Source organism: Lepidochelys kempii, chromosome 15 (assembly GCF_965140265.1).
Source record: "Lepidochelys kempii isolate rLepKem1 chromosome 15, rLepKem1.hap2, whole genome shotgun sequence".
Taxonomy (NCBI): Eukaryota; Metazoa; Chordata; order Testudines; family Cheloniidae; genus Lepidochelys; species Lepidochelys kempii.
In genome coordinates, this window is record NC_133270.1 from 32926633 (window position 1) to 32938717 (window position 12085).

Consider the following 12085-nt stretch of genomic DNA (forward strand, 5'->3'; position numbering starts at 1 on the left):
CCATGAAGCATGATCAGCAAACAATGTCTTCATGATCTCCTAGAAAGATGACTACCTCCTCCAGATATAAGACTAGTTTAAATACAGCTGTCCTACTTGACTATCATTTCAAGCATATTCCCTGGTTAGAGTGGAAGAGGAGTGGTTTGCAGATTTGGAGAGTTTGGTAAATCAATGGGTTTGGCAGATGGGTCAACAAACACAAGTATGTGTGTGAAGATATGTTGAGATGTCATTAAGCAAGTGTGAATATGTGGGCATACTCATACAGAGAGGTTGGCAAGCAGATGTACACAAGTTAATGCCTAGGAAGGGTCCGCACCATGTCAAGAGAAGTTTGAGAGTGAGGGTGGACCAGGATTTATTGCGGACACACCCTAAAGAATCATCCTGTTGACTTGTTCGCTAGTGCTGTAGACTCCCTGCTCTCACAAAGGTCTGACAGTATCGGAAAGCACAGAAGTAAAAGTCTGCAATTACACTGTTTAGCGTCTTTCAATTATAAGCCTCTAAGGATGCAAAGCAAGCAGTAGTTTCTCATTCGAAAGGCTATTTTATGTGTTGATAACTTTGTAACAGACATTATGCACACATGGAATATTCAGAGACTATTGTATCAATTGTATAAATGTTATATGTATCTGTATGGGAGAGGTATTCTAAGGGGGAGTTATAGGAATTGCCTGCAGGAACTGAAGTCACTGGGCGTGAGAGTGGAGGGGGGCATAACCAATGCAATGCTTCTCAATGGAGAAGCCTCATCCCCACAGGAAAAACTTCATCTGCTCATTTAACCAAGCTCAAGAAACCGACAACCAAAGAAAGGAAAACTGTATAAACTGACCAGGCTGATACAGAAAAGGACATCACTCTCACATGATACAAGATTGTCATGATGCTGTGACCAAGAGGAATAGGCCCAGCAGAAAGGGCCTGAAGGACTTTGAAACTCGCCAAAATCCTTGCCAAAAAGATGGATGACTGCCTGGTAAACTAAGACATTCATGTGAGCTGTTTATTGTTTTTCAAGATATATTTTCTCTGCTTTTGTTCTGAATACTTTATGAATGCTGGCTGGTCACTGGTTAACCCTGTGATGATTCCTGAGAAAGAGCAAAGCTGCAGGTGTTGAACTAAACTCAGACCTGCTGAGATAATCACAGTGAAATGCAGCCTAAATCCCCACTCTACGGAAAGTATTGTGGAAGTGAGATGTAAGTGCCTTCAAGAAGGCCACAAAGAACAGAGACAAACTCAACAACTTTGCTTTTTAACAGACATTTTGAAAGTCATCATCCAGAACATGAACTAACACCATCCATTATTCTGTGAACAGACATACCTTCCTCATTGTTTTTATTTGCATTATTTTCATATAGTTCTGTCTCAACACTGACTCAAAAGGTGTAAAACAAAGTGTTGAATGACCCTATTTCAAAGCAGTCCACCCAGGGAAAACGGTTACTTACCTGTACAGTAAGCATTGTTCTTAGAGATCTGTTGTGCACTGTGACAAAGTTCCTCCTCTGCCTTGGTGGGTCCTGCGCTTATTGGCAGATTTGCTTGCCTCAGAGATCTCAGTTTGGCCACTTTTGCTAGTGGCTCAAACCTGCTGTTCACTCAGCTAACCGCATCACTGGTCAGCATAGGGAAAAGGAAGGAGAACAATCCCCACAGTCTCTGCCAGTCCACCTAATGGGTCGAGGGGCAGGCCAGGGACCTTCCCCTCTGGTGGGACCCACAGTCCAGGTCAACTCCTCCTGTATCCAATAGGGAGTTGGGGGGATGGGGTGAACCCAGGGCCCACCCTCTACTCCAGGTTCCAGCCCAGGGCCCTGTGGATCACTGATGTCTACAGTGTTTCATGTAACACCTGTGTGACAGCTACAACTCCCTTGACTACTTCCCCATGGCCTCCTCCCAACACCTTCTGTATCCTGACCACAAGACCTTCCTCCTGATGCCAGACACCGTTTGTACTCCTCAGTCCTCCAGCAGCACACCCTCTCACTCTCAGCTCCTTGCGTGCCCCTCACTGACTGAAGTGAGGTCCTTTTTAAACCAGGTGCCCTGATTAGCCTGCCTTAATTGATTCTAACAGCTTCTTAATCAGCTCCAGGTGTCCTAATTAGCCTGTCTGCCTTAATTGGTTCCAGCAAGTTCCTGATTGTTCTGGAACTGCCCTTATTACCTTACCCAGGGAAAAGGGCCCTGCTTAACCTGGGGCTAAAATATCTTCCCAACTGAGGACCGTCTTAAAACCTATTTAAAATGGATTAATAAAAAACTCAATGCTTTTTAACACACACACACACACAATCACTCTCCTGTAGCTATCTGGCCCAACCCTGTCACAGCACATATACATTCCACAGCAGGTGTATGCACACCCAAGTCAGATATTTACCAGCAGTACCAGTAGATAGGAGGAGGAGAGCAGGGGCTCATGCACTCTCAGATGATGGCATAAAAGGGATGAGTCTGCTGCCTCCCTCTCCTTTCCTTTGCACCATTATACATAATGTCTGAAGTAGTAAGGAAGGGGGAGGGTCATGGAATGTTTATGTGCACAACACATCTCTAAGAACAATGCGTGCTGTACAGGGAGTGGAGTCTCCATCACTGATAATTATTAAATCAAGATTGGATGTTTTTTCTAAAAGATCTGCTCTAGGAATTATTTTGGAGCAATTCTATGGCCTGTGGTTATACAGGATGTCAGACTAGATCACAATAGCCCCTTCTGACCTTGGAATCTATGAATCTGGATAAGTAACCACTTTTTTCTCCTTTGAGTAATTGTGCACACATATATTCCACTGCAGGTGATTCATCAGCAGTTCCCTTACAGGTGGAGGGGCTTCTGGTCATCTGAACAGAGACTGTAACACTGACTTGCCAAAGCTGGCATCATCACAAGAGGCATGAGTGATGGCATAATGTGTGGAAAAGATATGTACACGTGACCATGTTACTACTTTGCAGTATCTGCTATCAGAATATTGCTCAGAAAAGCTGATGAAAGTGGACTGAGCCCTGGTGAAGTGAGCCATTTTTCTCAGTAGAGGAGAGACTTTAGCATAGCTTAATGTACTCAAAAAATCCCAATGTGAAATTCTCTGAGCTGACACTGATTGACCTCTAACAGTCTCAGCACAGGCTACAAAAAGCCTGGGAGAGCCTCCGAAGAATCTAGTGCAGTCGAAAAAGGCGGTCAAATCTCCATGAACATCTAAGCTATGAAGTCTTTTTTCAGCTTTGAAAGAATGGGGTTTCAAGAAGACGACTAGAAGATCAATAGTTTGGTTCTGATGGAAAGCTACCTTTGCACATAAAACTTGGGGTGTCACAGGCCTGACACACACATCAAAGCTCTATCACATTAATATGGAGTATAACTTCTTGTGGTGACCAAAGAGTTGACCTGCAGTTGAACAAGATGGGGCCCCCAGCCTTTGGTAGGTGCATCCGTTACCAGAGCCACAGTCAATCTGGTGCAGTAACTGCAGCAGTACATATATGCACACAATCACTCGAAGGAAAATCACATTATTTGCCTCTGGGCTAGTGTCAAATCTCAACATTAAAGACTGAAGGGAACTGTTTTTCAGGCTTTGGTGGATGGGATTAACCCTGTATTAACAAATTCCAACATGAATCATAGATAGATTGTTTTTTGTATGGTAACATTAGCTACATTTAATCAATGTACTGGCTGCCTGGGGCTGCTGCCATGGAGACATACCCAAACTGCAAGTTCAAGAAAACATTAATACATTCTCTTCCTTGTTTCCCAATTTATAAGCTGGGGTCTCCCCTTCCCACCAACAATTCACAGTTCAGCATGAAGTGTTGCTCTGCACAGGACAAAATGAAGTGTCGGTATCTGAACTGTTCTCATTGATCATCTTTATATAAACCTTTGGGAAAAATCAGACACTTCTTTAAGTGAGGGTTTGGATATATGGAGGTGTCACTGGACAAGTGACTTCCTCGGTTAGACATAATCAAGAGAAAATTTTTGAACATAATTCAAATAAATTGTATTTTTCTGGAAATATTCCCCATTAACTAAAAACCAATTACAAGGAGAAAAGAGGAACACGCTGCTTAATTTTAAGACAAAAATATGGCCAAGTTGCATGTATTCTGAAGACAAACAATTACCCTTCACCTGTTTAAGAGCAGAGCAAGGATGTCCTCACACCAAACTGAAATCCATCAGAACTTCTGAGTGCTCTCACAATAAACCACATTATCTTGTAGGTCTGATGCACCTAAGGATGCTGTAAGGGGAGGGAGGTTCACAATTCAAAACCAGTGGAACACTACCAACATGTCCATTAAGGTAACCCTTGTCCCAGAGATTGGAATTAAGCAGTTAATAGTCCCCAAACCCAGCAATTACCTCTTTTACCATCCACAGAACATGACACATTCATCTGCCAGATCTGCAACAGCCAGAGAAATGCCTCTTCACTAAGACATTGTTAACCTCAATAAGCACAAGGGAGAGAATCCCCCAGTTCATCTAGCCACTGACTACTGCTTACTATAGCCTCTTTGCCATATCACAAAAACGACCCAGGACCAACATTCATCACTCCAGCAGAGGCTACCATCAACCCCAAAGACAGGTCAAGCATTCCCTTAAAAACACTGATGTCTTAACATGAAAGATTACTTGATACTCCAGAACAACTTCTGTCTAAAATACGCATCGGCAGTGCATTAAGTGCATTAAGCAATGTTCACTTCCCATAGCCTGCAGTTCCAAACACAAGGAACCCTCCCACTGAAATCCACAGTGAATGCAGAGAACTTTGACTGGGATAATTGCTACCAGCTGAACAGAGGGGCTGCAATTTACCATTAGAAAACATCACATACAGCAGCTCTGGAAAAAGGAAGCAAGTCCAATAGTACTGATGACAACTTTATTAATAAAAGAAAAGGAGTACTTGTGGCACCTTAGAGACTAACCAATTTATTTGAGCATGAGCTTTCGTGAGCTACAGCTCACTTCATCAGATGTTTACCGTGGAAACTGCAGCAGACTTTATATACACACAGAAATCATGAAACAATACCTCCTCCCACCCCACTGTCCTGCTGGTAATAGCTTATCTAAAGTGATCAACAGGTGGGCCATTTCCAGCACAAATCCAGGTTTTCTCACCCTCCACCCCCCCACACAAATTCACTCTCCTGCTGGTGCTAGCCCATTGGCCAGCACCAGCAGGAGAGTGAATTTGTGTGGGGGGGGTGGAGGGTGAGAAAACCTGGATTTGTGCTGGAAATGGCCCACCTGTTGATCACTTTAGATAAGCTATTACCAGCAGGACAGTGGGGTGGGAGGAGGTATTGTTTCATGATTTCTGTGTGTATATAAAGTCTGCTGCAGTTTCCACGGTAAACATCTGATGAAGTGAGCTGTAGCTCACGAAAGCTCATGCTCAAATAAATTGGTTAGTCTCTAAGGTGCCACAAGTACTCCTTTTCTTTTTGCGAATACAGACTAACACGGCTGTTCCTCTGAAACTTTATTAATGTTACTAAATACATGGAATAAGCAGACTAAAAGTCCTGGAGAAATGATTGAAGGCCCAAAAACTGATCTGTATTTTTCAGTTTATACACCTGTTTTCAGATTAATTTAAATTTTTTTATAGGTGGTTTCTTTTCCAAAAACCAAATGAGTCACTGTGGCCTTTCCAGATAGTGGCAAGGTCTGCATTCAAAAGGAAGGGTCATGACTTCCTAGCCAGACAGAGGTGGTAAAAGGCTGACTGGGCCATAGTTGCAATGTGATCATCATACAGCAGCTGGGAGGGGGCCGCTAAAGCCCCCCATAAAAAAAACCTACTAAAAGCGGACATACTCCCTCAAAGGGACTGATGTTACCTCTACCATTTCCTCCAGCTGCTTCCCCAATCCACATCATCATGTCATTTTTGTCTGGTTGCACTGCAGCCAGCTCACTCTTATCCATGTCCCAATTTCAGCCAGATTCTGGCTGAGGCTCTAAAATGGATTATCCAAGTCGAATGAGACAAAGACACACAGATGGTTGTCAGGATACAGACAACACTGCATTCCATGCCTCCTTTCTATCACTCCTAACAGCCCCATCTACACCTTGAACAGGAGAGGTAACAGAATGTCACCCTGTGGGACTGCACAATTGACAGCCCTTTGCAAAGAAGAGCAATTGCTCATGACTATCTGCTGCTCTACCTCTCTGGAAAAAAAGAGCAAAGTAATAAAACGGAAGCCTTCTCCACACCTACCAGGGTCCACTGGCAAGTCAGCAACACCTCATGATCAGTGGTTTCATAGGCAGCTGACAGATCTAGTATCACCAGCATGGACACCTGACCTTCATCCATCACCCAGAGGAGACTGACTACTGCAAAAAGAAAAGGAGTACTTGTGGCACCTTAGAGACTAACCAATTTATTAGAGCATAAGCTTTCGTGAGCTACAGCTCACTTCATCAGATGCATACCGTGGAAACTGCAGCAGACTTTATATATACACAGAGAATATGAACCAATACCTCCTCCCACCCCACTGTCCTGCTGGTAATAGCTTATCTAAAGTGATCATCAGGTGGGCCATTTCCAGCACAAATCCAGGTTTTCTCACCCTCCACCCCCTCACACAAATTCACTCTCCTGCTGGTGATAGCCCATCCAAAGTGACAACTCTTTACACAATGTGCATGACAATCAAGCCAAAGCCCGGCCTATACCCACTAATAAAGATCAAGGAGATCAAAGGCATTCAGGAGGCTGTGAGCATGGTCTTACCACAGCCTTCTCCAAAATCTTACAATGAATGGACAGTGTGAGACTGGCCAATAATTAACTACATTCTTAAGTGTCAAGTGATGACTGCTTGAACAAAGCATGCAGTAATTCTTCTTCCTAAACAAGAGGCAGCCTGCCCTTATTGAGGGGCAAACAAGGGACCCAATATTCCACACTGGCCTCCACCAAGAAGGAAACAGATCCAAAAGCTCTCTCACCATTTGCATTACCTCAGTGAGAATCACTGCCTGAAACTCTAGCATACAAGACGAGGCCCTTATTCCCTCAAGACCATGTTCTGCCACCAGGGAAGCAGAGAGCTTATCCTTAACCTGAAATCCTGTCTGCAAAACAAAAGAAATTTCCTCAGCAGGAAGGAGTCAGACCTGCTAAGACTGTCTGGGTCTACAACCCGAAACAAACCTGCTGTCCAAGATTTTCCACATACTATGCAGAAAAGGGGCTGGTTTTTTTTGGCACCTCCCAGACACCCACTGCATATTTCCCTTCACCTTGACATTTGTTATACTACATTCATTCTCTCTGACCAGAAAAAGATTAGTTTTTTTCTTGTTTGTTCAGACAAAACAGATCTACTGTAGTACAGCAAATGCATACAGCAGGGTTTCTGGTTTTGAAGAACTACAAAACTAGCTTTCTTTAACTAATCCATTGCAACTGTAATATCACAGACAATCTTTTGCACTGACCTTCCCCTCTAAGGAACTGAATCCATTCTATCTTGCTAAATACTGTGGATTCTTATCACATGTGGTGGGGGGTGAGAGAGAGAGAGAGAGAGTGTAGTTTGAAAGAGAATCCATAACATCTTATCCACTAGTCACAGGCAATAAACAGGGAGACACTCCTTAGAGTAAAAAACACAGGATTTGGGTTTATCAGCAGAAAGCCTGGGTGTATTCTTCAGGCCCGATTCCATCATTAAGCCTACAGCATACATCATCAAGAAAGCAAATCAGCTGCTTGAATGAAGAGGGGAGGAGGGCCCTCACTCTGTTTAACCTGACTAAATGTGAAGCAGTACTGAGACTTAGCCATGGTGGGCCCTGCTTCACTCTAACTCTGGTCATAATACAAACAATCTCAAAGGGCACAAGATTTCAGACAAGCTACATCTATTTCTCAATTGTCTCTTTAACAGTGTTCTCTTAAATAAGAAGTGTCATTCTCTGGTTTGTTACAGAAAAAGGTGGGGAGAGAGGTGATGAAACAACGTAGGTCAGTGAAATTCCACATCTGTGATCATTTGACCTTAAATGGTAACAGATTGGGAGTTCCAGAATTCCTCTTCAACTAAAATAGTGTTCAATTAAAAAAAATAAAGCCCCACACACCTGCCAAGACATTTATAACAGCTGTATTTTAGCAAGTTCCCAATTATAAGTGTTAAAACTGTTTTCAGCAGAGAACTATGGCCAGCTGTGAAATGACAACTAGATTTCATTCAAAGCTTAATAGGATTACTCTGAAGAAACCATCTTCAGCTCTGCACAATTCACAGCATATACCACTTTCATTCTCATCACCTCCATCCAACCACAACAAGGAGGACAGATGCATTTAGTATCAGAGGACTATTTGCTTCGGAGCATCCTTGTTAACCTATTACAAAGTTGCTCAGTATTCCTCCAGCACAGGAAATCAGGCACTGCAGACTTCATCAGGCTGAACCTCAGGAAGTTTAAGGCATTCAAAAAGCAAAATACAAATTGTACCTACAGATCAGTAGCCATTATTTATCATTAGGTATGCCACAGCAACTCAAATTGAAACCTTGGTTTTGATCACAGATTTCAGCAACCATTTAATTCTGTCCTTCCCTCCAGAGAAAGTAGAGAAATCTCAGACACACCCAAAAGAAATTAATCTTAATTAACAATGTTTTGCATTTACAGAGCAACCTTTCATCCAAAGGACCTCAAACTATTAAAACATTATGGACAACAATCATCCTGTTAGAGAGGCAAATATCATTAGACTCATGTAGTAAGATGAGACCCTGAAACATAAACCCTTATTATCAGAGGCTGATATGAGGCCTAAGGCCTGAACTAAAGTAATGGTCAAGACTTTGCTAACATAAAGCAAAGTTAAGCTGTGAGCCAAAAGGTACTGGACACTAGAGATATCAGAACACTCCAATACTTGGACATTCCACATACATAACAAGGAACAAGCTGACCCACCCCAAAGACAGGGGCAAAAGGGTAATATGATGGATAAGAGTTGTTTTGTTCGAACCAACATGTTCAAGGTGAGAGGCCGCACCTTACTGTGTAGAGGGGTTGCACATCAATACGTTAGGAGTGATGTGTAACTTGTTTGTACCTGTGGATAAGATGCATCCCTGGAGCGGTGTCTTTGTCTGGCCTAGGGGGCAATAGAGTGTCCCGACACTGACTGAGCTGTGTCCATTGTCAGGGAGCACATATGTATGAGCAGAACTGTAGACATCTGATCAAGGGAGCTACTGTTTCATTTGACAATAAACCTGTCCAGGTGCCTTTGTACTTTACTGGAGTCTGTAGTCATTGGGGGTTCTCTCAGGGTCTGCTGTGTCAACTATCTGCGCAGAGCCAGGGCAACACACAGAGGGAACACAAGCACAAAGCTGACTGTTATCAACATTGGATAGAGCAGAGCACCACAGTGGTGGCGTCTGACAACAGAAAAAAGCGAGGCACAGAGATGCCTACTTTTTCCCAAGATCACAAAAGTGAGTCAGTAACACAGCAAGAAAGAGAATCCAGGCATCCTGATTTCCAGTCCATATATCATAGGTTCTGTATTTAATATACTGTAAAGCTGAATAATCATAAGAAAAAAAATTAGATTCATGATAAAGGAAACTATTATGATAGACTCTGGTACATGTTAAAATTTAATCCCTGCTGTCAGGTGAACTACGGATGGCAGCAGAATGTCATCAGGTGCATGAGAGAATCACAGAGGAAAGCTGAGTAGTTCTGATACCCAAACCATGAATAAGAGGGCATTACAACCATCAGAGGTACTGCAACAACAAGCAAGTATTCATTACAAAACCATTCCTTTTTACTATTTGCACATAGCGTTCTTTACAGTCACTATGGGGGAGCTGGTAGCAATCCCTATATTTATGCCACCCAATACTTTCTATTAAAAGGATTCTTGCAACCTTGAGAAGTTCTCACTTCTCCATTGTCTACAGAAATGCTTTTCTATTCAAATCTAGCTAAAACAGAAACTGTTAAATTCTATTTCCCTTCTCTCACTTGCATTACTCAGAAAAAGTGTGGCAATAAGGGGAAAAAAAAAAATCAATGAGCTTCTAAGGTCAGGCACATGCCAGTGCCAAAGCTTCAGCACCACCACCAGCAGAGTGTATTGGGAACAACTGGGAACTGTCAGAGCAGAGGTTGAGGTAGAGAAAAGAGTCAGAATAAGGCATAGCAAAGAGCTGGAGCTCCCCAAACTCCAGGGCTGTGGGCAGGAGGAGGAGGAGGAGGAGAAGGAGAAGGAGGAGAGAGAGAGATGGCCCAGGCTCACCACCACCACCCCGTGAATCCAACACATGGGGCCAGCAGGCAATTCCCCCTCTAGATGGAACACATGGGGCAGGAGCTTCCCCAACTTCCACCAAAACATCGACCCAGCAACCCATTCCCACCTCTGGGAAAACAGCCTTCTCCTGCCACCAGCTAATGTTAGTCCTGAGCTTAAGTAGTAGGAGTCATCTATGCTGAAATGCAGGGTCAAACACTGCTAATGATTCAGGATGGGGGAAGGAATTGTTACTTTTGCACAATTTGCTCATACTTTTTAAAAAAAAAAAAAGAAAAAAACCTAGGAATTACAAGCACACAAAACTATGTTAGAAGAATGTTTAGCTTCTAAAGTCAAGTACTCAAAGTAGGATTTTATGTATACAGAATATTTAACAAAGTGGAAGATATACTAAAGTAAGAGTGTGTTTAAAGGCAGAAAGGTTTGACTTTCAGAGGAGAAGGCAGCCTTAGAAAAATTCCTACCAGGGAGCAGGTTCCCCTGGAAATCCAGCAACACAAATGACAAGAGATAATATAGCAAATCCAATTAAACAAAAAGCAGAGGATCACAAGAAACAGACATGATACAGGAATCTGGAAACACTGCATAGACAGAATGCTCAATTTCTCTAAGAACTTTGAATCACATACCTGAGAACTGAACCTTTTGTCCATAAGCCACCTCAAATGCAACTATAATACAGTAGTTTAAACAAATACCCCCTCTATAGATCAAATTTTGCTGGCAAGTCCATAATTAAAACTGAAAGACTGTCAAAACCCTTTCTTTAACCTCTTCACTTCCACAAAAAAGATCTTAATACCTTAAGAATGCCATGTAGGGGGGTTGCATATTTTACATCTACTGAAATACTTCCTAAGATACTCATTAAAATATCAGAAAAAACATGACATGAAAGGAAAAAGGCAAAACAGGGAAAACTAGCATTACAGGACACTGAAAAACAGTACAGTGACATTTACTCACTCTAAATATACGTTACCAAAAACGACTCAAATATATAATTGAAAGTTGCACTCTCTGAAGAATAACTCTGCAATATATCATACTGTACAGTTTCCTCTCCAACATTATTACTAGATTTATCTAACGTTTTCATTTCTTCACCTAAATTGGAAAGGTCTGCTTTTATAAAAAGTCTTGTGTTTTCCTATTCCAAACTCTGGAGGGTAATTGTTTTTTAAAAGAAAGTGCCTGGGACAAAAGTCCAAGAACAAAGAATCTGGAGTCCCTCCCAATAACTTCCATAGGCCTTAGAGCCAATACATTTTCTACAGCCAGTTCTCCACTTCTGAGCAGATATCAAATCTTGCCAAGCCACACACATCCTTCACCCAATCAGAGTATGAGTTTTTACAGGAATAGCGTAGCAAGAGGTGACAAGCCATTGAAACTGTATGTTTAACAATATGAAATCCTAGCTCTATTTCCCAGCCCACTGTGGCATCTGCTCAAATGAAGAACAGCAATTGCTTTAATCTGGATTTCTTCTTAGAAAATTATTATAAAATATTATACAGACTGCATGTCACCATATCTCCAAAACAGGTAGGTTTTCATAAGTGAACAGGACAGCTTTTAATAAAATATATACCAAAATACCCGAAAGTTACCCTTTTTCTGTCTTGAGAATAGGACCCACCAGATCTTAAAGACACCACATACTCACTTCAAGCTCGTTCCCAAAATGCATAAGGTGTTGG

The 12085-nt window shown here is 42.2% G+C and overlaps 1 protein-coding gene across 2 annotated transcripts in view; it reads right to left on the reverse strand.

Annotated features, from left to right (window-relative positions):
• TTC28 (tetratricopeptide repeat domain 28) overlaps positions 1-12085 on the reverse strand; it is a 510505-nt gene that overhangs the window by 479486 nt on the left and 18934 nt on the right. The window lies entirely within an intron of this gene.